This window comes from Chiloscyllium plagiosum, unplaced genomic scaffold (assembly GCF_037043375.1).
Source record: "Chiloscyllium plagiosum isolate Xiang-an unplaced genomic scaffold, Cpla_swu_hap1 HiC_scaffold_13, whole genome shotgun sequence".
Lineage (NCBI taxonomy): Eukaryota > Metazoa > Chordata > Chondrichthyes > Orectolobiformes > Hemiscylliidae > Chiloscyllium > Chiloscyllium plagiosum.
The window spans coordinates 108241157-108265560 of record NW_028270151.1 but is presented as its reverse complement, the minus strand read 5'-3'; the positions used below and the strand labels follow the sequence as shown (position 1 = coordinate 108265560).

Sequence of the window (24404 nt, the reverse complement as noted above, 5' to 3'; positions counted from 1 at the left end):
ACATCACTGCAGGACTCTGATTCTGCAGTTACTGTTAATCAGAGTCAGGAGTGGACCTTGTACACAATGACACTGTTGGAATATTGATGTTGTTGTTGGTGTTAACCACATAACTGGGCTGGAGTTGACTGAATTTATATTACCACTTTCTGAACCTCAGGATGTCTCTCTGAGCACAAGGCTACACCAACAGTAATGTGACAATGAGCAGGAATTATCTGTTTTGATTAATATATTGGGATTGAAGCACCTCTGCTTCAAAGCACCAGGTACAAGGTCAGAGGCCAGCCTTGGTCAACGGCCTGTGTGGAGTTTCCACATTCTCCCCACGATAGTGTGGGTCCTCTGGTTTCCTCCCACAGTCAAAAGATGTGCAGGTTAGGTGGATCAGTCGTGCTACATTGCCCATGGTGTCCAGGAATGTGCAGACTAGGTTGATCAGCCATGCGAAATGCAGTGTTACAGGGATGGAGTGCAGTGGGTGGGATGTTCTTCAGATGGTCGGTGGGATTTGATGGGCCAATGCTCTCCTTCCACACTGTTGGGATTCTGTTCTATGATTGAGGATAAACGCTACACAGCAGGGTGTCCCTGGAGAAGGAGCATGTGGTGTGTATCAATGCTCTCAATGCCTTTAGATAGAGGTGGGCACCGCAGGGGATATGTGCTTTATCTCTGTCGCTGCCCCCTCCCTACAACTCTGCCTTGATTTAGTCCCTTCTCACTTTGTCACTTGTAATGGTTTGCTTTGCCTGTAAGGGGTCTTGTTTGGAAATATTCAATTGGTTACACGGGTGGCTTACTGCTGGTAACAAAAAGCAAAATGGCGTAATGATGATGTTGATGGTGGGAAGGTTGCACAGCTGTGTGAGATAACATTTCTGGGTAGGAGAAATGGGGGGAAAAAGAACGCTTCACAGCTCACAGAACGAGAACTGAAAAGCAGTTAAATCAAACCAAAGGTTCTGACAGGGAGGGAATATTTCCTTGGAGTTTTAGCAACTGGGAAGTGATGGTGTCCGGGAATAGACAGGATTTTGTTTTACAGGGCGTTTGAAATTTTAAAAACTTGTATTCAGATCGTTTCGATTCTTTTACTTTTATTCTGGGATAAACTTGAACACAAGCTTTGCAAATTTATTTTTTTTTAAACGTAAAAGACAAATATTAAATAAAATCCATCAAACCCTCTCTCACTGAAAACTGATGTGGAGGTGCCATCTCCTGGAGAATCCCTGCCCTGCCTACTTCTTCCTACTCGGGCTCCATGGTTATATACATACCTGGGAGATAGCAGGAAGCAGCTATTCGGCTTTTCAATCCTGCTCCACCAACCAATGGGAAACAGCTGACCATCCATCACCTGTTCGTGCTGTGTCCCAATCCCCTTAGATATAGTTCTTCGAGGTAAATTCATCTAAGTCCCCCTTTGGCTTCACCACCTTTTGTTTCAGTGACGTTGCTGTGTTACTGTGTGGGTGTAGGCAGGGGGTGTGTGGGTGCACTCAGCATCCCTCATCATCCTGCAGTAACATCAACCGCGTTTCAGCAACTAGAGAGAGAACCCATTTCCAGGATATGGGCATCACTGGCTCAGCCAGCATTTATACCCCATCTCTAGTTACCCTTGAGAAGATCGTAGTGAGCTGATGTCTCGTACCATTCACAGTCCATTTGGTGCAGATAGACCGATAATGCTGGGAGGGAGAGTGTTGCAGGATTTTGGCCGAGTGATTCTCTATCTTTGGTTCTTCAAATGCTGGTTAACTTAATCACGATCTGCACATAATTTTGAGATTTCAGTCTGCAAATCTTCACCATCTAGCACCCTGTATAAAGGAATATGTACAGATTAGAAATTCAGAACAGACAATTCTAATTTCTCTGGAATATTTTTCCCCTTTCTTCCCCCAAAGCTGTAACCCTCCAGCCCACTTACTCTCTCCCACCATTCTGACTCTGCTACCCCCTAATGTACACCCTCCCCATTCTCATGGAGTTGCTGATAAACAGATCCATGCCACCACTTCCCGCCCCTGGTTAGACTCTGCACCCTTTCTGGGTTCACTTCCTTTCCCTTCAGTTGCTGCAAGTCAATAATGTAACAGCAGAATGAAACAAAAAGAAACAGACAGGGAGGTGGCAGATCCTGGACAGAAGAGGAACCTTCAGTCTGGGGGAATGGGTCAGATCCTTCCTCGTTTCCCATAGGTCGATTCCCAGCATTACAACGAGTTGGGGATGGAACTTAGTTCCACGCGGGTGTGATGGCACATTGACCCCTCCTCCCCCCCCCCACCCCCAACCGATCAATACTATAAGTAGATGCGTCCCTTCTCCAGCCAGTCAGTGTGAAATGCTTTCTGCTAGTTACCCAAAACAAATGCTCCAAAACACGCCCACATTCCGTACATGTACAATGCCGGGTTTCCCCACACGTGTGGTCCCTGCCTCAGGGATTGTGGGAGTTGTTGTCCCCATGAAGCCTCTGGAAAGTGAATGAAAATTGTGGGCTGGAGGGTGTTGGATCCCCATTCAGACACACAGGACATATGGGCTGTCACTGGGTTTTACTGAGACATCTGCTTAGACAACCCGAGTTCTGACGTAAGGAATATACATTCAGCCAATTGCGGGGTGGGGAGGTTAATAAGGGGCAGCAAATTTTAAGAGAGGTGGCTCAGTGGCTAGCACTGCTGCCTCACAGCGTCAGAGAGCCGGGTTTGATTCCAGCCTTCGGCGACTGTGTGGAGTTTACACATTCTCCCTCTGTCTGCGTGGGTTTCCTCTGGGTGCTCCGGTGTCTTTCCACAGTCCAAAGATGTGCAGGTTTGATGGATTGGCCATGCCAAATTGCCCACAGGGTCCACGCATGTGCCAGTTAGACAATTAACAACAGGAAATGCAGGGTTACAGGGAATGGATGGGTCTAAATGGGATGCTGACTATAGGGTTGGTGTGGACTCGATGGATGAACACCCTGTTTCTGCACTATAGGGACTCTATTCTATTCTCATGAAGAAGAATGTACCTATCTCAATGTGTTGTGAATCTGTGGACTTCCCTATTCAAAATGCAGTGGATGCCAGGACAATGAGCAAACTTAATGAAAAGATACAGATGTTTCATTTGCAATGAGTTGAAGGGTGAGAGAGCGCAGGCGGGAAAATCCAGCTGAGAGCGAGGTGAGCTCAATCATCATTGTATTAAATGGTGGAGCTGGTTCGAAGGGCTGCATTGCTTCTCCTGTGCCCAGTGCTTATCTTCTTACGGTAATAACTGGAAAGCTGAATCCAAAAATCACCACCTTCAGAAAATGCAGGATACTCAGGTGGATTAGCGTTCCAAACTTAGATAGTGAGGAAGCGAGTAGGAGATAATGATTTTGCAATTTTAAACTGAGGGGACACAGTGATTTATGGTGTTCGACTGTGTAGGACATTCACAGCGTCCAGAATACTCTGTTGGGAATATCTATCCTATACTTTACTACAAAGCCAAGGTCTCTGACAATGAAACCCAAAACACCGCCTCCCCACGTAACCTGATAAAAGACCTGAGAAGTCTGGTTGAATTTAGAACACAAAATGGAAAGCGGGAAGAGTAAATCCAATCCAGATCCTGTGCTTAAACAAAGGAGACTACAATATGATGAAGCAGGAGTTGGCTAATGTAGACTGGAAGCAAAGACTTTAGGGTGGGACAGTTGACGGACAGTGGAGGAATATCAAAGCAATTTTTCAAAGTGCTCAGTAAAAACATATATCAGTGAAAAGGAAGGACTGTCGGAAAAGGAGTAATCTGCCATGGGTTGCTAAGGAAATAATGGAGTCTGTCAAATTGAAATTGAAGGCATACAAATTGGTAAAGACCAAGGAGAAACCAGGAGATTAGAAAAACTTCAAAGATTAACAGAAAGCTAGATGGGATTGGGGGATAAAATGTAATGAGTAGCTATCTCCAGGGCCAGAATAGCAGTTTACACTGCTGGAGGGGAACCTATTGTGTGGGGAACATATGGCCTCTGTAATTGTTGAAGCACTTAACTGTTACCATAGAGATAATCCTGATCACGTTACAAATCACAGCACACTCCAAAAACTTGTATTTCCAAATAAACCTGTTGGACTATAACCTGGTGTTGTGTGGTTTTTAACTTTGTCCATCCCACCCCAACCCTGGCTCCTCCACATCAGAATCCTGACAGACAGCCCCACTGAAACTGAACTGCCTGTCAGATACCTGACTGAGCCACAGGGGTGTGGGGGAGGGGTGTATGGTTTAACCACAAAGTGCTGAACTGAACAAGACTTTTTAACTGCTGTTGCCATGGAGATAATCCTGAGAGATAGTCTCTATTCAAAGTCACAAACCACAAAGGTAGAAAAATGGGAGGCGTACACTGGACAGGCGGGGAGTTACCTGATGCTGTCTGAAGGCATTTTGCACGTAACTACCATGTCTCATCAATAAAGACTCAAAGAAGACCTCTCAGAGTTCTGTGCCCAGTTATACCTATCCAGCAGGGTTCAGGTATATGAGTACACAGCAGTCAGTCTTCACAGTGGAGGATACGAAGAACATGCCGGTAATTGATAAGGAGACTGAGGAAGGTGAGGACCTATAAATAACCGTTATCATGAAAGAGTTAGAGCTGGGCAAGCTAATGGAGCTAAAGGTAGACAAGTCTCTTTGCCTTGATAGAATACATCCCAAGATACCAACAGAGTTAGGGGGAGAAATAGCAAATGCACTTAGTCATAGAATCCTACAGCAGAGACAGGCCCTTTGGCCCATGCCGATCAGAATGTCCATCCACGCTAACCCCATTTCCCTGCACTTGGCTCATCTGCTTCTGAAACTTTCCTATCCATGTATTTGTCCAAATGTCTTTTACATGTTGTTAACAGACCCGCCTCAACCACTTCCACTGGCAGCTCAGTCTGTATACATACCACCCTCTGTGTAGAACAGTTGCCCCTCAGGTTCCCTTTTATTCTTTCTCCTCTAACCTTAAACTGATACCCTCCAGTCCTTAGTTCCCTGGGAAAAAGACTGAGTGCATTCACCTTACCCAGGCCTCTCATGATCTCATACACTTCTTTAATATATTCCCCCTCGGTTTCCTCTGCTCTAAACAAAAAAGTCCTCGCTTATCCAACCTCTCCCTATAACTCAGACCCCTGAGACCTGGCATTATTCTTGTAAATTTCTTCTGCACCTTTCCAGTTTAATAACTGAAACCTACACTGCATCCATCACATTTCCCGCGTTTTCCCCACGGCACTGGAACCGACGTGACAACACCAATGGATTACAATCCATGATCGATAATTCACTCCGTTACAACAATCCCATTTTCATAGCTTTTTCCATGATGCAGGAATCCTTTTGTCTTTCTGGTTTCATGGTTTTGTATGAGGACAATTAACCAATCTGGGGCTTAACTGTTCCTGGGAAATGTGCCATGATTTTTTAGACTTTCAAAAACCAAATGAAATCTCTCTCTACAGTCATCACACTAACATGGACTTCGCTGTCTCAGTACTTTTTCCAGCCACACTGACATTTGAAATATTCGTTCACAGGCAGAATGCACACCTTTCCTTCCAGATGAAAAGGCCAATGACATCCAGATCAGCACGGATCCAGTAACTATCAAAACTGAACATGAAGTTCAATGTGAATTTTTCAACTACAAATCCCCCCTTTCAGTACTCTACAACAGAGAAAACAAAAAGTGCTGGAGCTCCTCAGCAGGTCTGGCAGCATCTGAAATGGTGACAGATGCAGGAAACATTGCAGCCTGGAAGAAGTGTTTCGATGATTACACCAGGCACGTGTGCTTGATGACCGGTATGGAGAAGATGGGGGCATTGTGATCAACAGTTTTATACCAGAGACTCTGACCCCATTTTATTCCGTGTTTCTCCGAGATTCTCTCTTTTCAGAAGCAGGCAGGAGTGGGAAGCAGTGGAGAATGTAAATGATGTGTGACCTTCCTAGTGAGAGGATTCGAGTACCGGAGCAGGGATCCCTTTCTGGAAGGGCCTTGGTGAGACCACACCTGGGGTACTGTGTGTACCTTTGTTCCCCTTTCCCAAGGGGAGCTAGCCTGGTTATTGAGATTGAGTAAAGGAGGGTCACCAGCCTGAGTCCTGGGATGTGTAGATAGTTAAGGGCTGCAGATGCTGGAAGTCAGAGTTTATACAATGTTGATCTGGGGAAGTGCAGCAGGTCAGGCAGCATCAGAGGGGCAGGAAAGTTAATGTTTTGGGTCAGGACAGTTTGTCAGTCCGGATGAATAGTCCTGACCCGAAACATCAACTTTCCAGCCCCATCGTATCCATGCTGGTCATCAAGCGCCTATTTATTCTAGTCCCACGTTCTGGCACTCCGTGTAACATCTTGGTGTGATCATCTAAACACTTCTTCAAGGCTGCAATGTTTCCTGCATCTGTCACCGTTGCAGATGCTGACAGACTTGCTGAGGATGTCCAGCAATTTATGTTCTTATTGTAGATTTCCACCATTTTGCTGAAGCACCTAACCCAGAAGCAGTCCCAGTCCCTGAAGAATCTAAACCTTTCTCTGGTACACCATTTCCCCAGCCACACATCCAGCTGATCTACCCTCTTATTCCTGCTCTCACTAGCACATGGCACTGGGAGTAAGTCTGACATTATTACATTTCAGGAGCTACATTTTAATGCATCTCTGCTCTCCCTATATCTCACTTTCAGGCCCTCATCCCTCTGTTTAGCGATGTTGTTGGTATCTGTGTGTGCCACCACCATGGGCTGTTTAACTTCCAGCTCCAGAAAGTCCTGCAGCCGCTCCATGATATTGCGGATCCTAGCTTTATGGAGGTAACATACCATCCTGGATTCATGTCTGTGGTCACAGCAGTGCCCGCCCTAACCCTGAGCATTGAATCCCCTGTCACTATAGCCGTGTTTCCTCTCTTTCCTCCCGCTCTGTGCAGCGGAGCTCTCTGTGGTGGCATGACCCTAGCTGGTGCTGATTTCCCGAGAAGCTACCCCACCCATTCCCGCCCTTACAGAATCCCAAGCGGGATACAGTATCTGTATGAGAAGGGGATGACCACTGGGGACTTCTGCACCCCCTTCCTGAACCTCTTACTTGATCTGATGGTCACCCATTCCCTTTCTGCCTGTGTAGCCCTCACCTGCAGTGTGACTAACTCACTAAACATGCTGTCCATAACATTCTCAGATGCTCCACAGTGAGTCCACTCTCAGCTCCAGGTCTGAAAAGCAGTTTCCCAGTAACTGCAGATGGACACACTTGCAGCACACATAGCCGCCAGGCACACTGGAAGCGTCCCTTATTTCCCACATTGTACAAGAGGACCACACCACGGGTCTGAGGTGCCCTATCACAACATCTCTCTACATTCATCTCGTTACTCCCATTGAGAAAATTTAAACGAGTGAGCAACCTTCCTTCACTTCAAACATGTACATTATAATAAAAAAAACCTTTACTTCAGCAGATATGTCATACTTTAAAAACTTAAATACTCCGCAGGTATCACTGAGAAATTGGCTGTTCCCATTGGGACCACGTGAATTACTGAATGGCCTGAACTAAACTTGAGTTTCAGCTTCACCTTCTCCCAGTCTCACCTCACTCTGTTTACACCCAACTCCAAAACACTCTCATTGAGCCAAGCAGCACTCTCAGTACAGCCCTGTCATTTTCAATGTCTGCTCATACCTACACTGCCCTCAGCCTTCTACACTGTTCTAATGCATCTCAATGGGAGCTCAGGAACAGCATCTCATCTTTCAGTTCAGCCCTTTGTAACCCCAGAGTCAACATGGACTTCAGCAGTTTCTGGATGAACAGACAGTTGTCAGAATCTGGAACGTTCCACCTGAAATGGTGCTGGAATTTGAGTCCACAAGGAAATTCAATGAGAAGCTTGCAGGGAATTGGAAGTAGGGAGTTTACAGGTTAACATCATGAAGTGGGTGACTGGGACTAAATCTGGCATTTGGATAAATCTGTGCTCTCTCTCAGGCCACTACCTCCTTCCACAGCTGCAGGGCCAAGAATTGAACACATACCCAAAGGGTGATCTGACCATGAACTTGAACATCTTTCTGCTTTTTGCTTGACAAAACTATTGGTGATATTTTCCCAGACTGAACAAACCTTTCTCGTTCCACAGTTAAATGCCAATGATATTCAGATCCTGATGACTCCGCTGACTGTAGAAACTTGTTTTTGAGATCCCAGTCTCAATTATTCTCAATTAATATCCTAGAAAATGAATTCGCAAAACAAAGCTCACAATCAGTGCAAGGTGAATAGTGAAGGCGAACACTTCTCTTGGTATGTGTTTGATGTGTAAACACTCCTCTTGAAATCACCCCGCCCCCCCCCCCCCCGAAAAGAGGACATGTGCATGCGCCTTGCTGTACCTTGCCCCAAATATAGATGGCGGCCATAACCCAGGACCGCTCACTGCCTGAGGCCCACAGCTGTTTTCCCCTTTGCTGCAAACATGGGACCAAGAGTTTCTAATTCAGATTAACGACCTGCACAGAGTATGACTAAACCCTCCCAGTCTACACTGATACATCTCATCCGGTTTCTGCTGCCACTCTCCCCTTTCCGCCTCCTGCAAACACCAAGGGTCATCACGGGTTCTGTGACCCTTCAGCAGAACCAAAGACAGCTGGGAAAAGTAGAATCCCTATAGCGTGGAAACGGGCTCTTCGGCCCAACAATTACACACCCACCTTCCGAAGTTCATCTCACTCAGACCCATTCCCCTCCCTATTACTCTCCATTTCCCCGGACTAATGCACATTCCTGAACACTACGGGAAATTTAGCTGGGCCAATTCACCGAACTTGCACATCTTTGGACTACAGGAGATAGGGGTTAAAGAGTAAATAATAGGTGGGGACAGAGTGCAAAGAGAGACAGGAACATTTGGAAAGACAAAGGAGTGAATAACGATCTGGTGGGAGGGTGGAAAGCTGTTACTGGAGGAGACAGGAACCTGGTAGCATCTCAGTGGCTGTGGTGGAAATGGTGACTGATGAGTTACATTGTGGCTGCGAAAAGGTCCCGGAGCTTCAAGTTGCCTGTCACTTTAACACACAAGACTGTTCCCTGTCCAACATCTGTCTCATGCTTACTGCAGTGTTCCAGTGAAGCTTGATACAAGCTGGCAGAACACTCCAGAACATACCAAATGGTCTCCTATTTCAAGGACTGCAATTTCCCCTCCCATGTGGTCAACAATGCCCTCCAGTGTATCTCCTCCGCTTCTCACACCACTGCCTTTGAACCCCACCCTTCCAACCCCAACAAGGATGGGATCCCCACACTCCTCACCTTCCACCCAGATACAACACATCATCCTCTGCCATTTCCACCACCTACAATCAGACCCCACCAGAGATATGTTTCCCTTCCCTCCCCTTTCAGCATTCCACAGAGACCATTCCCTCTGTGACTTCCTCGTTAGGTCCACGCTCCCCACCAACCCATCCTCCACTCCCAGCACCTTTGCTTGCCACTGCAAGTAGTGTAAAACCTGTGCCCACACCTCCATCCAAGGCACCAAAGGATCCTCCCACATCCAGCAGAAATTTCCCTGCCCACCCAAACACCTCAACTATTGTGTCCTTTGCTCTCAATGTGGTCTCCTCTACACTGGGGAGTCAGGACGCCAACTTGTGGAATATTTCAGGGAATATTTCTGGGACACATGCACCAACCAACCCCACCACCTTGTGGCCGACCACTTCAGCTACATCACCTCCGCCGCCACGCTGCCAAGGACATGCAAGTCCTGGGTGTCCTCCACCCCCAAATCCAAGCCACCCGACGCCTGGAGGAAGAACACCTCATCTTCCACCTTGGAACCTTTCAACCACACGGCATCAAGGTTTCCTCATCTCCTCTCCCCCACCTTATCACAGATTCAACCCTCCAACTCGGCACTGGCCTCTTGAACTGTCCCACCTGTCCATCTTCCTTCACAATTATCCATTCCACCCTCTCACCACTACCCCATCTACATCTACCTAGTCTCTTCGTAGCTCCCTTACCCCCAACCCCAAACACCCCTCCCCATTTATCTCTCAGCCCTCTTCCCCCAACTCCCACATTTCTGATGAAGTGCTTACATGCCCAATACGTCAATTCTCCTGCTCCTTGGATGCTGCCTGACCTGCTGTGCTTTTCCAGCGCCACACTTTAACACAAGCTGGAAGAACACCAGCTCATCTCCCAGTCGGGGACCCTACAATCCTCTGGCTTCAACATCAAATTCAATAATTTTAGGTCCTGAACTCTCCCACGTCCTAGTGTCTTTGCCCCTTACCCCACACACCAGGCCTTTTTATTACATAGCCTGGCATTACACACTACCTATGGTTAGCCACTAACAGTCCCCATAAACAGCTATTCACCCTCCCCCTCAGATCGTTATCCACTCCTTTGTCCAACTGCTCCTATCTCTCTCTTTGGACTCTATCCCCCCCTATCATTTACTCCTTAACCCCTACCTTCTGCATAAAAACCAACATTTTTTTCTCAGTAGCATCAGTTCCTGAGGATGTCACCGAATCCAAAATGCGAACCGATTTCACTTCACAGATGCTGCCAGATCTGCTGAGCTTTTCCAGTACTTTCAGTTGTTGTGTGTGATTTACAGCATCCACACTTCTTTCAATTTACCCGGAGTATCTAATTCAGGTCCAGCAGACTGAAACAGTGTTTATCAACCCTCCCAGTCCACACTAACTCCATCTCTCTCCCAGTCTCTGCATTCTCTCCCACTCCCTTCACACTCACTGAGTCCTCCCTCACAGTGACACTGCGCCTGCAAAGCTGATGGTCATGTGTTGGCCTGCTGGACCCACCCCTCATTCACTCCCATTGGCTGGAGGATCATGCCAACTCTCCGATTGGTCTGAAGCTGTGTCAATCAGCCAGGCCCCATTGTGACCTGAGTGGTGGGATCCTCCCAGGTGCATCAGAGGCTGAGGGGTGACCTCATAGAGGTTTATAAAATCATGAGGGGCATGGATAGGAAAAATAGACAAGGTCGTTTCCCTGGGGTGGGTGAGTCCAGAATGAGAGAGCATAGGTTTAACATGAGAGGGGAAGAATTTAAAATGGATCAGAGGGGCAGTTTTTTTTCCCACCGAGGTTGGTGCGTGTATGGAATCTTCTGTCGGGAAGTGGAGGATGTTGGTACAATTATACCATTTGGCATCTGGATGGGTATATGAATAGGAAGGGTGCAGAGTGATATGAGCCAAGTGTTGGCAAATGGGACTTAGATTAGGTTGGGATATCTGGTCAGCATGGACCAGTTTAACCAAAGGGTGTATTTTCATGCTGTACATCTCTACAGCTCTGTCCTGTGATGAGCTTCATCATTCACAGTGAATGAGGCAGTATCACAGAGCACAGGGGCTGGGAGCTATTCAGCCCATTGGGGCTGTACTCTCTCCCTCTGGAGATGGTACCAGTCAGTTCCAACTCACCTCCCATTTGGACATAGCCTTCCAAATCCTTCCTTAAAAAGTTAAATTTCAAATTTGTTTTGACAATAGCTACTGAATCTGCATTCAGCTGTCTTTCAAACTGTTCCAGATGCTCAGAACTTAGTGAGTAAAATAATCTTCACATTTTTAACCTGCATAATTTGCCAGTTACCTGAAAGTAGTTATTAAAAATTGTGACGTTAAAAATTTCTCACTCTGTCTCTCTATAAATGAAATATCCTGGAAACAAATCAACTACTGGTCGAAATCACTGCTTAACCTTCTCAGCTCCAAGGAGAATTGTCTGACCTTCTGCTAACTCTCCATAAAAGAGAAACCTACCTTAATTTTAATTTATTAGTGTCGTAGAGATGTACAACACAGAAACAAACCCTTCAGTCCAAATTGTCCATGCCGACCAGATATCCTAAATTAATCTCGTCCCATATGCCAGCACTTGGCCCATAGCCTTCTAAACCTTTCCCAATCACATATCCAATGAGATGCGTTTTAAATGTTGTAACTATACCAGCGTCCACACTTTCTCTGGCAGCTTATTCCATACACGTATCACGTTCAGCTTGAAACTTTACCCCTAATATCCCTTTTCAATCTTTTCCCTCACGCCTGTGCTTTCTAGTTTTGGACTCACCTAAACAGGAATAAGACCCTAGCTGTTTGCCTTATCCATGCCCCTCACGATTTTATCAACCTCTATGGTCACCCCTCAGCATCCGATTCTCCAGTGAAAACAGCTTCAGCCTATTCAGCCTCTCCCTTTAGCTCAATCCCTCAACCCTGGAAACATCTTTGCACATCTTTTCTGAATCCTTTCAAGTTTCACAATATCATTCCGATAGTGGGGAGACCAGGACTGAAAGCAGAATTCCAGAAGTGACTGAATCAATGTCCTGTACAGCCGCAAAATGACGTCAGAACTCCTGTACTCAATGCACTGACCGATAAAGGCAAGAATACTAAACACCTTCTTCACTACCCTGCCTATCTATGATTCCACTTTCAAGGAACTATGAACCTGCACTCCAAGATCTCTTAGTTCAGCAACACTGCCCAGGACCTTCCCATTAAGTGTAGAAGTCCGGCCCTGATTTGCTTTTCCAAAATGCAGAACCTCACATTTATCAAAATTAAACTTCATCTGCCACTCCTCAGCCCATTTGATCGGAGTCTCATTGTACTCTGAGGTAACTTTACTGTCCACTGCACCTCAAATTTTGGTGTCTACTGTAAACCTACTAACCATAGCTGTTATATTCACATGGAAATCACTGATATAAATGACAAAAAGCAATGGACCCAGCACCCAGCCTGACAGCATTTTGCTCACCACAGGCTTCCAGTCCTAAAAGCACCCTCCACCAAGACACTGACTGATCAGCAAGGTTAGAGCTCATGGAATACAGGGAGAACTAGCCAATTGGGATCCAGAACTGGCTCAAAGGCAGAAGACAGAGGGTGGTGGTGGAGGGTTGTTTTTCAGACTGGAGGCCTGTGACCAGTGGAGTGCCACAAGGGTCGGTGCTGGATCCACTACTTTTCGTCATTTATATGAATGACTTGGATGTGAACATAGCAGGCATAGTTAGTGAGATGACACCAAAGTTGGAGGTGTAGTGGACAGTGAAAACAATTACCTCAGAGTACAACGGGATCTTGATCAGATGAGTGAATGGGCTGAGGAGTGGCATTTGGGGAAATCAAATCTTAGCAGGACTTATACACTTAATGGTAAGGTCCTGAGGAGTGTTACTGAACAAAGAGACCTTGGAGTGCTGGTTCATAGCTCCTTGAAAGTGTAGCCACAGGTAGATAGGATAGTGAAGGCGGCATATGGTTAGAACATTAAGTACAGGAGTTGGGAGGTCATGTTGTGGCTGTACAGGGCATTGGTGAGGCCACTATTGGAATATTGCGTACAAATCTGGTCTCCTTCCTATCAGAAGGATGTTGTGAAACTTGAAAGGGTTCAGAAAAGATTTACAAGAAAGTTACCAGGATTGGAGGATTTGAGCTCAGCTGGGGGTTGAATAGATTTTGAATAGACTGGGGCTATTTTCCCTGAGCGTCGGAAGCTGAGAGGTGAGCTTATAGAGGTATATAAAATCATGAGGGGCATGGATAGGATAAATAGACAAAGTCTCTTCCCTGGGGTGGTGGATTCCAGCACTAGAGGGCATAGGTTTAGGGTGAGAGGGGAAAGACTTTAAAGAGACTTGTGGGGCAACGTTTTCACAGAGGGTGGTACGTGTATGGAATGAATTGCCAGAGGAAGTGGTGGAGGTTGGACGAATGCAACATTTATAAGGCATCTTGATGGGTATATGAATAGGAAGGATATGGGCCGGGTGCAGGCAGGTGGGACTACATTGCGTTGGGATATCTGGTCAGCATGTACAGGTTGGACTGAAGGGTCTCTGCTTCTGTGTTGTACATCTATGACTTTTGATCTTCCAAACAATTTTGTATCCAAATAGCTAGTTCCGCCTGTATTCTATGGTGTTGAACTTGCTAACCAGCCTGTTATGTGGAACCTTGTGTCTTTTTCAAGTCCAAGTTAATGACTTCCATGCACAAAGCCATGCTGACTATCCCTAATCTTTTCTTGCCTTTCCAATGACATGTAAATTCTGTCCCTGAGAATCCCTTCCAACAACTTGCCTGCCACTGACTTCAGGCTCACCGGTCTATAGTTCCCTGGCTTTTCCTTACTACCTTTCTCAAATAATGATTTGGAGATGCCAGTGTTGGACTGGGGTGTACAAAGTTAGAAATCAGACAACACCAGGTTATAGTCCAAACGGTTTAATTGGAAGCACACTTGCAAATAAACCTGTTTGACTATAACCTGGTGTGTGATTTTTAACTTTCTCAAATAATGGCATCCATCTTCCAGCACCTTGTCTGTGGCAATTGATGATACAAATATCTCAGCGAAGGGCCCAGCAATCACTTCCCTGGCTTCCCACAAAGTTCTGGGATACACCTGCTCAGATTCCTGGGATTTATCCACCTTTCTGCTTTTTAAGACATCCAGTAGCTCCTCCACTGTAATATGAACAATTGCCAAATTATCACTATTTATTTCTCCAAACTCCCTAGCTTCCATATCATTTTTCAGTAAAAACTGATGTGAAATACTTACAGAATCTCTCCCACCGCCTGCGGTTCCATAGACAGCCTTACTGATTTTTGAGGGTTGCTATTCTCTGCCTGGTTACTCTTTTGTCCAGCCATCCCTTTCCCTGGAAATAACCTCCCGCAAACAAATTTTGCAAGTTCTTACCTTGTGCCATCGAAATTGTCCAATTTAGAAGGCTACCTATTAGATCTGGTCTATTATTTTCTGTAACTATTTTAAAGCTAGTAGAATTATCAGAGAATCCAGACAGCGTGGAAGCGGGCCATTCAGCCCATCACATCCACACTGAACATCAGAGCCTTCTACCCTAACCCTATAACATTGCAATCCCAATGAGCAATCCACCTGGCCAGCACATCCCTGAACACTATGGGCAATTCAGCCTGGATAACCCACCCATCCTACACATCTTTGGACTGTGGGAGGAAACCAGAGCAACCAGACGAAACCCAAGCAGACAACCACAACAAGGTGATCATCCCTTTCTTATTTCCCAATTCTATCCAAGTAACTTCACTGGAAATACTCCCAATATCCTCCCTGAGCACAACCATAAAGGTATCCCTAATCCAAAACGCCATTCTGCCTCCTCTCGTCCCCCTTTCTATCCTTCCCATTGCACCCTAGAACATTAAGCTGCCAATCTTATCCATCACTGAGCCACGTTTCTGTAATATCCATGATATCCCAGTCCCATGTTCAAAACCATACCCTCAGCTCATCTGCCTTCCCTGACGGGCCTCTTGCACTGAAATAAATGCAGTGAAACAGCTCTGTCCCACCTCATTCTGTGCCTTGCCCTTACCTGCCTTGACTGTCTAACTTCTCAACTGTACCAGCCTCAGACATACCTCTTCTCTCACTATCTCTTTAGGTTTACCCCCCACTCCCTCACTGGTTTAATGCCTCCTGAGTAGCACTAGCAAATCTCCCTGCCTGGATATTAGACACCTTCCAATTCAGGTACAATCCATCCTTCTTATGCACGACAATTCTACCCCAGCAGAGATTCCAATGATCCAAACATGGCAATCCTTCTCCCCTGCACCAGATCCTTAGCCACGCATTCATCTGCTCTATCCTGCTGTTCCTACTCTCACTAGCATGTGGCACAAAGAGTAATCCAGATATTGCTACCCACGAAGACCTACTTTTTATCCTCCAGGACAATTTGCTATATTCTCTCGTCAGAACCTCATCCTTTCCTCTTCCGATGTCATTGGTACTAATGTACAATGAGCTCCCACTGATCATACTCCCTTTTGAGAATACTCTGCTCCCTCTCCGAGACATCCTTGTCCCTGGCACCAGGGAGGTACCACCCATTCTGATGTCTCACTGTCAGCTGCAGAAACGGCAGTCTGTGCCCTATACCAGAGAATCTCCGATCACCATCGATCACCAGGCACCTCATATACCTCACATTACATTGGAGCCAGTCTCTATACCTGTACCTTGCTTGTCAGTGCGATATGCCCCTGAGAGGGTGACCTCCGACGCTTTCCGAAACAGTGTACTTGTTTGAGATCAATCCTCTCTCTCTCTGCCCTGTGATGAGTTTCATCATTCACAGTGAATGGGGCAGTATCACAGAGCACAGGGGCTGGGGGCTATTCAGCCCATTGGGACTGTACTCTCTCCCTCTGGAGATGCTGCAAATCTGTCCCAACTCCCCTCTCACTTGCCCAAAGCCCATGAAGTCTTTCCTTAAAAAGTAAAATTATAAATCTGTTTGAGAACACCTGCTGAATCTGTGTCCAGCTGCCGTTCAGCCTATTCCAGGTGCGCAGAACTTACTGAGTGAAATAATGTTCCCATTTTCACTCTGCATTATTTGCCAGTTACCTGAAAGTAGTCACGAAAAATTGTGATCGTGCTAACAATTCCTCTCTCTCTGCAAATTAATTGTTTGGAAACAAACCTGCACCTGGTCCAAATCACTGCTGAACCGTCTCAGCTCCAAGGACAATTATCTGTGCTTCTGCTCGCTCTCCACAAAAGAGGAACGCATCTTAATTTATTAGTGTCATAGAGATGGACAGCACAGAAACAGACCTTCGGTCCAATTCGTTCATGCCGACTCGGAATCCTAAACTACTGGAGTCCCATTTGCCAGCTATTGGGCCCTATCCCTCAAAACCCATCCCATTCATGGATACCTTTCAAATGTTGTAATGGTATCAGCCTCCACTACTTCATCTGGCAGCTCATTCCACACATACACACCACACTCTGCTTGAAAACGTTGCCCCTTAGATTCCTTTTAAATCTTTGCTCTCTCAACTTAAGCCCATGTGCTCTTGTTTTGGACCCACCTCACCTGGGGGGGGGAAAGATCCCGGCTGTTCACCGTATCCATGCCCCTCATGATTTATAAATCTCCGTAAAGTCACCTCTGTCTTTGACTCTTCAGGGAAAATAGCCCCAGTCTCTCCCTGTAGCCCAAATCCTTCAACCCTGGCAATGTTTTTGCAAATCTTGTCTGACTCCTTTCAAATTTCATAACAGCCTTCCCAGAACAGGGATATTCGAACTGAAAGCAGAATTCCTGAAATGGCTTAATCAATGTCCTGTCAAGTCACAATATGACGTCCCAGCTTCCGTATTCAATGCATTGACCAATAAATATAAGCATACCATACACCACCTTCACTAGTCTGCCGACCTGCGGCTCTACTTTCAAGGAACAATGAACCTGAACTCCAATGTCTCTTTGTTCAGCAACACTCCCCAGGACTTTACCATTAAGTGCATAAGTCCTGTCCTGATTTGCCTTTCCAAAATACAACAGCTCACATTTATCTAAATTGAACTCAGTCTGCCATTTTTCATTCCAATGGCCCATCTGATCAAGATCCTGTTGTATTCTGAACTAACTTTCTACACTGCCCACTACACCTCCAATTTTGGTGCCTTCTGACCATATCTCATATATTCACATCCAAGTCATTTATTGAAGGCCCCAATATCCATTCCTGCAGCACACTGCTGCTCACAGGCCTCCAGTCCACAAAGCAACCCTCCATCACCACTCTCTGTCTCCTACCTTCAAGCCAGTTTTGTATCTAAATGGCTCATTCTCCCAGCATTCCATGTTATCTAACCTTGCTAACCAGTCTGCTTTGTGGAACCCTGTTCAATGCCCATGGAGACAACGTTCACAGGCTGCCATCAATCATCTTTGTCACTTCTTCAAGAAAAAAAAAATACACTCAAGTTAGTGAGACACGATTTTGCACAAACAAAGCCACTTTAACTCTCCCTAATCATTTCCAAATACACGTATATCCTGTCCCTCAGAATCCCTTCCAACAACCTTGCCTGCCACTGACTTCAGGCTCACTGTTCTCTTGTTCCATGGCTTTTCCTTACCACCTTTTTAAAAATAATGGCACCTCACCTGTCGCTATCAACGATACAAATATCTCAGGAGAGGCCCAACAATCTTAAAGGAGGACAGAGGGGGTTAGGGAGGATATTCCAGAGGTTTGTGTCCTTGGCAGCTCCAATCGTTGAGTGATGTAGGTGGGGGATAGCTGTCAACGGAGACAATTAATGGTTAATCGTGGGTAGTGTGTAATGGCAGGCAATGTGATAACAATGTGTGTGAGTTAAGGGTTGGAGGGGTGGGGTTCAAGGGCAGTGGTGTCGGAAGTGGAGGAGATACACTGGAGGGCATTGGGGTTGACCACATGAGAGGGGAAATTGCAGTCCTTGAAATATGGTCCATTTGGTATGTTCTGGAGTGTTCTGCCAGCTTGCATCAAGCTTCACTGGAACACTGCACCTAAGCATGAGACAGATGTTGGCCAGGGAACACGCTCGTGTGTTAAAGTGGCAGGCAACCGGGAGCTCAGGGTCTTTTTTGGCCTGAGAGGGAGCATAGATTGATCCAAATTGCCCTTCATTTCTTTGTAGGAACTGTCAGATTTAGTCCCAATCACCCACTTCATAATGTTAACCTGTAAACTCCTTATGGACTCAAATCCTAGCACCTTTTCAGGTGGAATGTTCCAGATTCTGATAACTCTGTTCATTGAGAAAAATGATCCCTTTTAAATCTTTTCCCTCTCATCTTAAGCCTGTGTCCTCTAGTTCTGAACCCACAGAACCCGGGAAAAAGTTCCTGACTGCTCACCTTATCCAGGTCCATCATGATTTTATAAACATTTATAAGGTCACCTCTCAATCTCTAACTCTCCAGGAAAAATAGTCCCAGCCTATTCAGCATTTTCCAATAGCTCAACCCGTCCAACCCTGGCAAAGTCCTTGCAAACCTTTTCTGAAACCTTTGAAGTTTCACAACATCATTCCGAGAACAGGGAGATTGGAACTGAAAACAGAATCCCAGAAGAACATTAATCAATGTCCTGTACAACCACAATATGACGTCACAACAGCTGCATTCAATGCATTGACCAATAACGGGGAGGGTACCAAACACTGCATTCACTACCCCGCCTACCTGTGACTCGACTTTCAAGGAACTATGAACCTGGACTCCAAGGTCTCTTTATTCAGCAACACTCCCCAGGACTTTACCATTAAGTGTACAGGTCCTGCCCTGACTTGCCTTTCCGAAATCCAACAGCTCACATTTGTCTAAATTGAACTCCATCTGCCATTCCTTGCGCCATTGGCCCATCTGATCAAGATCCTGTTGCATTCTGAACTAACCTTCTTCACTGTCCACTACACCTCCAATTTTGGTGCCTTCTGTAAACCTACTGACCATACCTTACACATTCACACCCAAGTCAATTATTTAAGGACCCAATATCGATCCTTGTAGCACACTGCTGCTCACAGGCCTCCAGTCCGCAAAGCAACCCTCCATCACCACCCTCTGTCTCCTACCTTCAAGCCAGTTTTGTATCCAAATGGCTTGCTCTCCCTGCATTCCGTGTTATCTAACCCTGCTAACCAGTCTGCTTTGTGGAACCTTGTTGAATGTCCATATAAACAACGTTCACCGCCTGGCTTAATCAATTTTCTTTGTCACTTCAAAACACTCAGTCAAGTTAGTGAGACACAATTATGCATGTACAAAGCCACATCGACACTCCCTAATCATTCCTTACCTTTCCTAATAGATGGATATCTTGTCCCTCAGAATCCCTTCCAACAGCTTGCCTGCCACAGACTTCAGGCTCGCTGTTCTCTTGTTCCATGGCCTCTCCTTACCACCTTTTTAAAATAATGGCACCTCACTTGTCGCTATCAACGATACAAATATCTCAGGAGAGGCCCAACAATCACTTCTAGATTTCCAGAAAGTTCTGGGATACACCTGATCAGGTCCCAGGACTTTATCAACCTTGATGCCATTTAAGACATCCAGTACCACCTCCTCTATAACATGGACACTTTTCAAGGTATCTCTGTTTATTTCTCCAAACTCTCGAGTTTCTATATCCTTCTCCAGTAAAAAATGATATGAAATATTTGCATATCTTTCCCATTCCCTGTGGTTTCATAGACAGCCTTGTTGATCTTTAAGGGGTCCTATTCTCTGGTCCAGTTAAACTTTTGTCTGTGATATATTTGTTTAATCTCTTTGGATTCTACTTAAACCAATGCCTGAAGCTATTTCATGTCTTCTTTTTGCTCTCCTGATTTCCCTCAAGTATAAAAGTGTGATCCTGTGCTCCCAATTCCTCTGCCTCTGCAATATCTGCTCCCAGGAGGAGCAATTCCACCCCAGGACATCCCAGAAAGGCCTCCTACTTCAAGGACCACAATTTCCCTCTCACTTGATCAACAATGCCCTCCAATGCATACCCTCCACTTCCTGCACCTCCACCTTTATCCCACCACTTCAACCACAATAAGATTATAACCCTGCAATCTTCACCTTGCACCCCACTAATCTCCAGATACAGTGCATTAACCTCTGTTATTTCTGCTACCTAAAGTCGGATCCCACCACCACAGACATATTTCCCTCTCCACCCCTATCTGCGTTGCACGGAGACCATTCCCTCGGCAACACCCTGGTTAGGCCCACACCCTCCCACCAACCCACGCTCCACACCCTTGACCCTCCCTTGCCGCCACGGGATATGTAAAACATGCGGCCACACGTCCCGCTGACCTCTGTCCAAAGGATCTTTTCACATCAGGCAGAGATTTCTCCGCACATCCCAAAACCTCATCTACTGCATCTGGACACTATGGGAAATTTAACATGGTTCATCCAACTAACCTACACATCTTTGGACTGTGGGAGCAAACTGGAACACCCGAAGGAAACCCTCACAGACACTGGGGAGAACGTGCCAACTCCAACACAGAGTCGCCAGAGGCTGGAATCAAACCCAGGTCCCTGGTGCTGAGGAAGCAGCGCTAACCACTGAGCCACAATACTGTGGGATCTTTGGTGCTGATGGGCTGCCCCACTGATACCTCGGTCACTCACCCTGCCTCATTTCCTAAGAGGCAGCGATGACGGAGTGAAATTATCGCTAGACAATTAATCCAGAGATCCAGATAACGTTCTGGGGACCTGGGTTTGAACTCCATCACAGTAGATTTTGGAACGTGAATTCAATAAATATCTGGAAAATTAATTTTGTGACGACAATGAATCCATTGTCAATTGTTGGGAAATCCCATCTGGTTCACTCATGATCTTTAGGAAAGGAAAATGCCATCCTTACCTGGTCTGGTCTGCATGTGACTCCAGACCTATAGCAACGTGGTTGATTCTTAACTGCCCTCTGGTTTAACGAAGCAATAAATGCTGGCCAAGCCAGTGACAGCCTCATCCTGTGAATGAACAAAGAAAACAGGTCAGGTTTTGTTCCTTCTCTAGTAGGTATATCCTACAAACTGAATCTGAAACGTTCTCGTACACACTGAACAAATACCTTTCCATCCAAACCCTTAACACTACAGCACTCCAAGCCTATGTTGGTAAAGTTAAAACCCCTTATCATTGCATCCATATTATTCTTACAGATAACTGAGGTCTCCTGGTAAAATTGTGTCTCAATTCCCCGCTGACTATTGGGACAGAGTCTATAATACAATCCCAGTCAGACGGTCATCCCTTTCTTATTTCTCAGTACCACCCAAGTAACTTGCCTGGATGTACTCCCAGGAATATCCTCCCGAAGCCCAGCTGTAATGTTATCCATAATCAAAGACGCCACTCCCCCTGTACTGTTGCCCCCTTGCTATCGCATCTACACCCTGGAATATTAAGCTGCTAGTCCTATCCATCCCTGAGTGATGCCTCTGTAATTGCTGTAATATCCCAGTGCCATGTTCAAAACCATACCCTGAGCCCACCTGCCTGACCTGTCAGGCCTCTTGCATTGAAATAAATGCAGTGTAACTGGTCCGTCCCACTTTATTCTGTGGCTTGCTCTTGCCTGCCTTGACAGTCTAATCTGAACAGTACCAGCCTCGGACATACCTCTTTTCTCACTATATCTTTAGGTTTACCCCAACTCCCTCACTGGTTTAATGCCTCCCGAGTGGAACTAGCAAATCTCCCTGCTCATCAGGACCCCATGCTTTCCCCTTCCTATGCCATTGGTACCAATGTACAATGTCCTCCCACTGGCTATTCTCCCCTTTGAGAATATTCTGCACCCTCTCCGAGGCATCCTTGACCCTAGCGTCAGGGAGGCACCACCCCATTCTGATGTCTCACTGTCAGCTGCAGAAATGGCAGACTGTGCCCCTGACTAGAGTGTCCCCTAACACCATCGTTTGCGTGGAACTGGATATACCTTACATTAGGTTAGAGCCAGTCTCAGTTGCAGTAACTTGGCAGTCAGTGCTATATTCCCCTGAAAATCTATTACCCCCTACATTTTCCAAAACAGTACACTTGTTTGAGCTGGGGATAACCACTGGATATTCCTGCAGTACCGACCTACCCCTCCTAGTTTTCCTGGCGGTAACCCATCTACCTGACTGTATCTGCAGTATCCTGCAATCCTGAGACTGCCACCTATCACACCCCCTGACCCCTGTCAATTCCTCACTGCCTTTAATCACTCCTTCACCAATCCATGTGATCTGATAGGATTTGCAAACATACTTCCTGCAGACACAATCATCAGGATGATTGAAACTCTCCCTAATCTCCCCCATCCGACAGGAACAGCACACCACTCTACAACAGGCCACGTCTCCGCCTTAACAATCTACAGACCAAGACAAAGGCACAGTCTTACTGCTCGAAAAGTACCGCCCGAGAATAACTTAATGCTTATGCTTTATATTTTAAACATTTAAACAACAGACCGAAAGACATAAAAAAGAAACCCTCACCTTTCTCACTATTAATATAATAAAACCGTCTAAAATTGATGTTTCAAGAGACTGAAACTCACTGAGCTGATCCGGCTGTGAGCAGCTCAGAGAGCGAGGTCTCTCTGATGGCAGCTGCGAAATGTCACTGTTTGTTTCTCTTTTTTCCAAGCTGCATTTCCGAGCGGTTTATACCTTCACAACCAGTCAGCTGGGAGAGGTCACTGCTCGGTTTTATTCACTGGAGGTTGTCTTTGCTGCCCAGACCAATATTTATTGGCCACCTTTATGTGTCTTGGAGAAAGTGGTGGTGAACGGCCTCCCTGAAATGTTGCAGTCCATGTACACCGCAGTGATGTTTGGACAACAATCCCCCACTAGACCCACATCCCTCTCTGTCTCTGTAATCCCCCTCCGGCTTCAGAAATTGCATGTGTGTAATTTTACCTCAAATTGTACACGGAGAATGATGGAGCTTTTTTAAAAAATAATACATTGCTAAAAAGGGAGGCAATGGCCAGATGATATTCTTGCTAGACGAGTAATATGAGCAATCTTCCGAGGATTAGGGTTAGATGGTAGCATCATGGCTGATGGTGGCATCAGATATCAATAAAATCTCGAATGAAAAGGCTAGTGATGACCATGAAACTATTATCGACTGTTAGGAAAAAACCCATCTGGTTCATTAATTCCCTTGAGGGAAGGAAAATCTTATCCTCACCCGGTCTGGCCAACATGTGACTCCAGACCCACAGCAATGTGGTTAACTACCAACTGCCCTCAGGGTAAACATCCACATCTGAGTGAATAAACAAAAAGAGATTTATATTTAAATCGCAGAGGAAAGCTTTTTTAAAAACAAAATTGCGTTTTCAAACTTTAAAAAAAAATCACCTTGGTCAGATGGCACGATAGACGCTGCAATAATCAGGGAGAATATAAGGAACAAATATACAGAGAGATCTCCGATATACAGTCACAAAAAAGGTTATAGTAGTAGGTGATTACGATAGTGTGAAAGGTTTGGTTGGTAAAGAATGTGTTAAATGAGTTCAAGAAATGTTCTTTATCAATATTTAAATGTTCCTATCAGGAAGCAAGCAACACCTGACCTTTTCTTGTCTGATCAGACAGGGCAAGTGACGGAAGTGATAGGACGGGAACAGTTTGGGTGAGAGGTAATTGTGGGTACCATGGAGAAATACTTGTATAATCGATAACTACAGGTGAGCTGCCGGATGACTGGAGAGTGGCTAATGTTGTACCTTTGTGAAAGAAGGGGTATAAGGAGCAGCCTAGAAACTGTAGACCAAAGTGGTGGGTAAGCCGTTGGAGGCGATTCAGAAGGATAGGATTTGCATGTATTTGGAGAGTTAAGGAATGATTAGGGACACTCAACATGGTTACTTAACAGGGTGTCTCACAGACTTGATTGA

General features: G+C 45.8%; 1 long non-coding RNA gene across 1 annotated transcript; it reads right to left on the bottom strand.

Annotated features, from left to right (window-relative positions):
• Positions 1-1689: 1689 nt before the first annotated feature.
• LOC148148407 (uncharacterized) lies at positions 1690-21453 on the bottom strand. Its single transcript, XR_015759064.1, has 3 exons — positions 21360-21453; positions 8182-8289; positions 1690-1829 (listed from the first exon to the last, which is right to left on the bottom strand). It is a non-coding gene; the product is annotated as an uncharacterized LOC148148407 (long non-coding RNA).
• Between the last annotated feature and the right edge of the window lie 2951 nt (positions 21454-24404).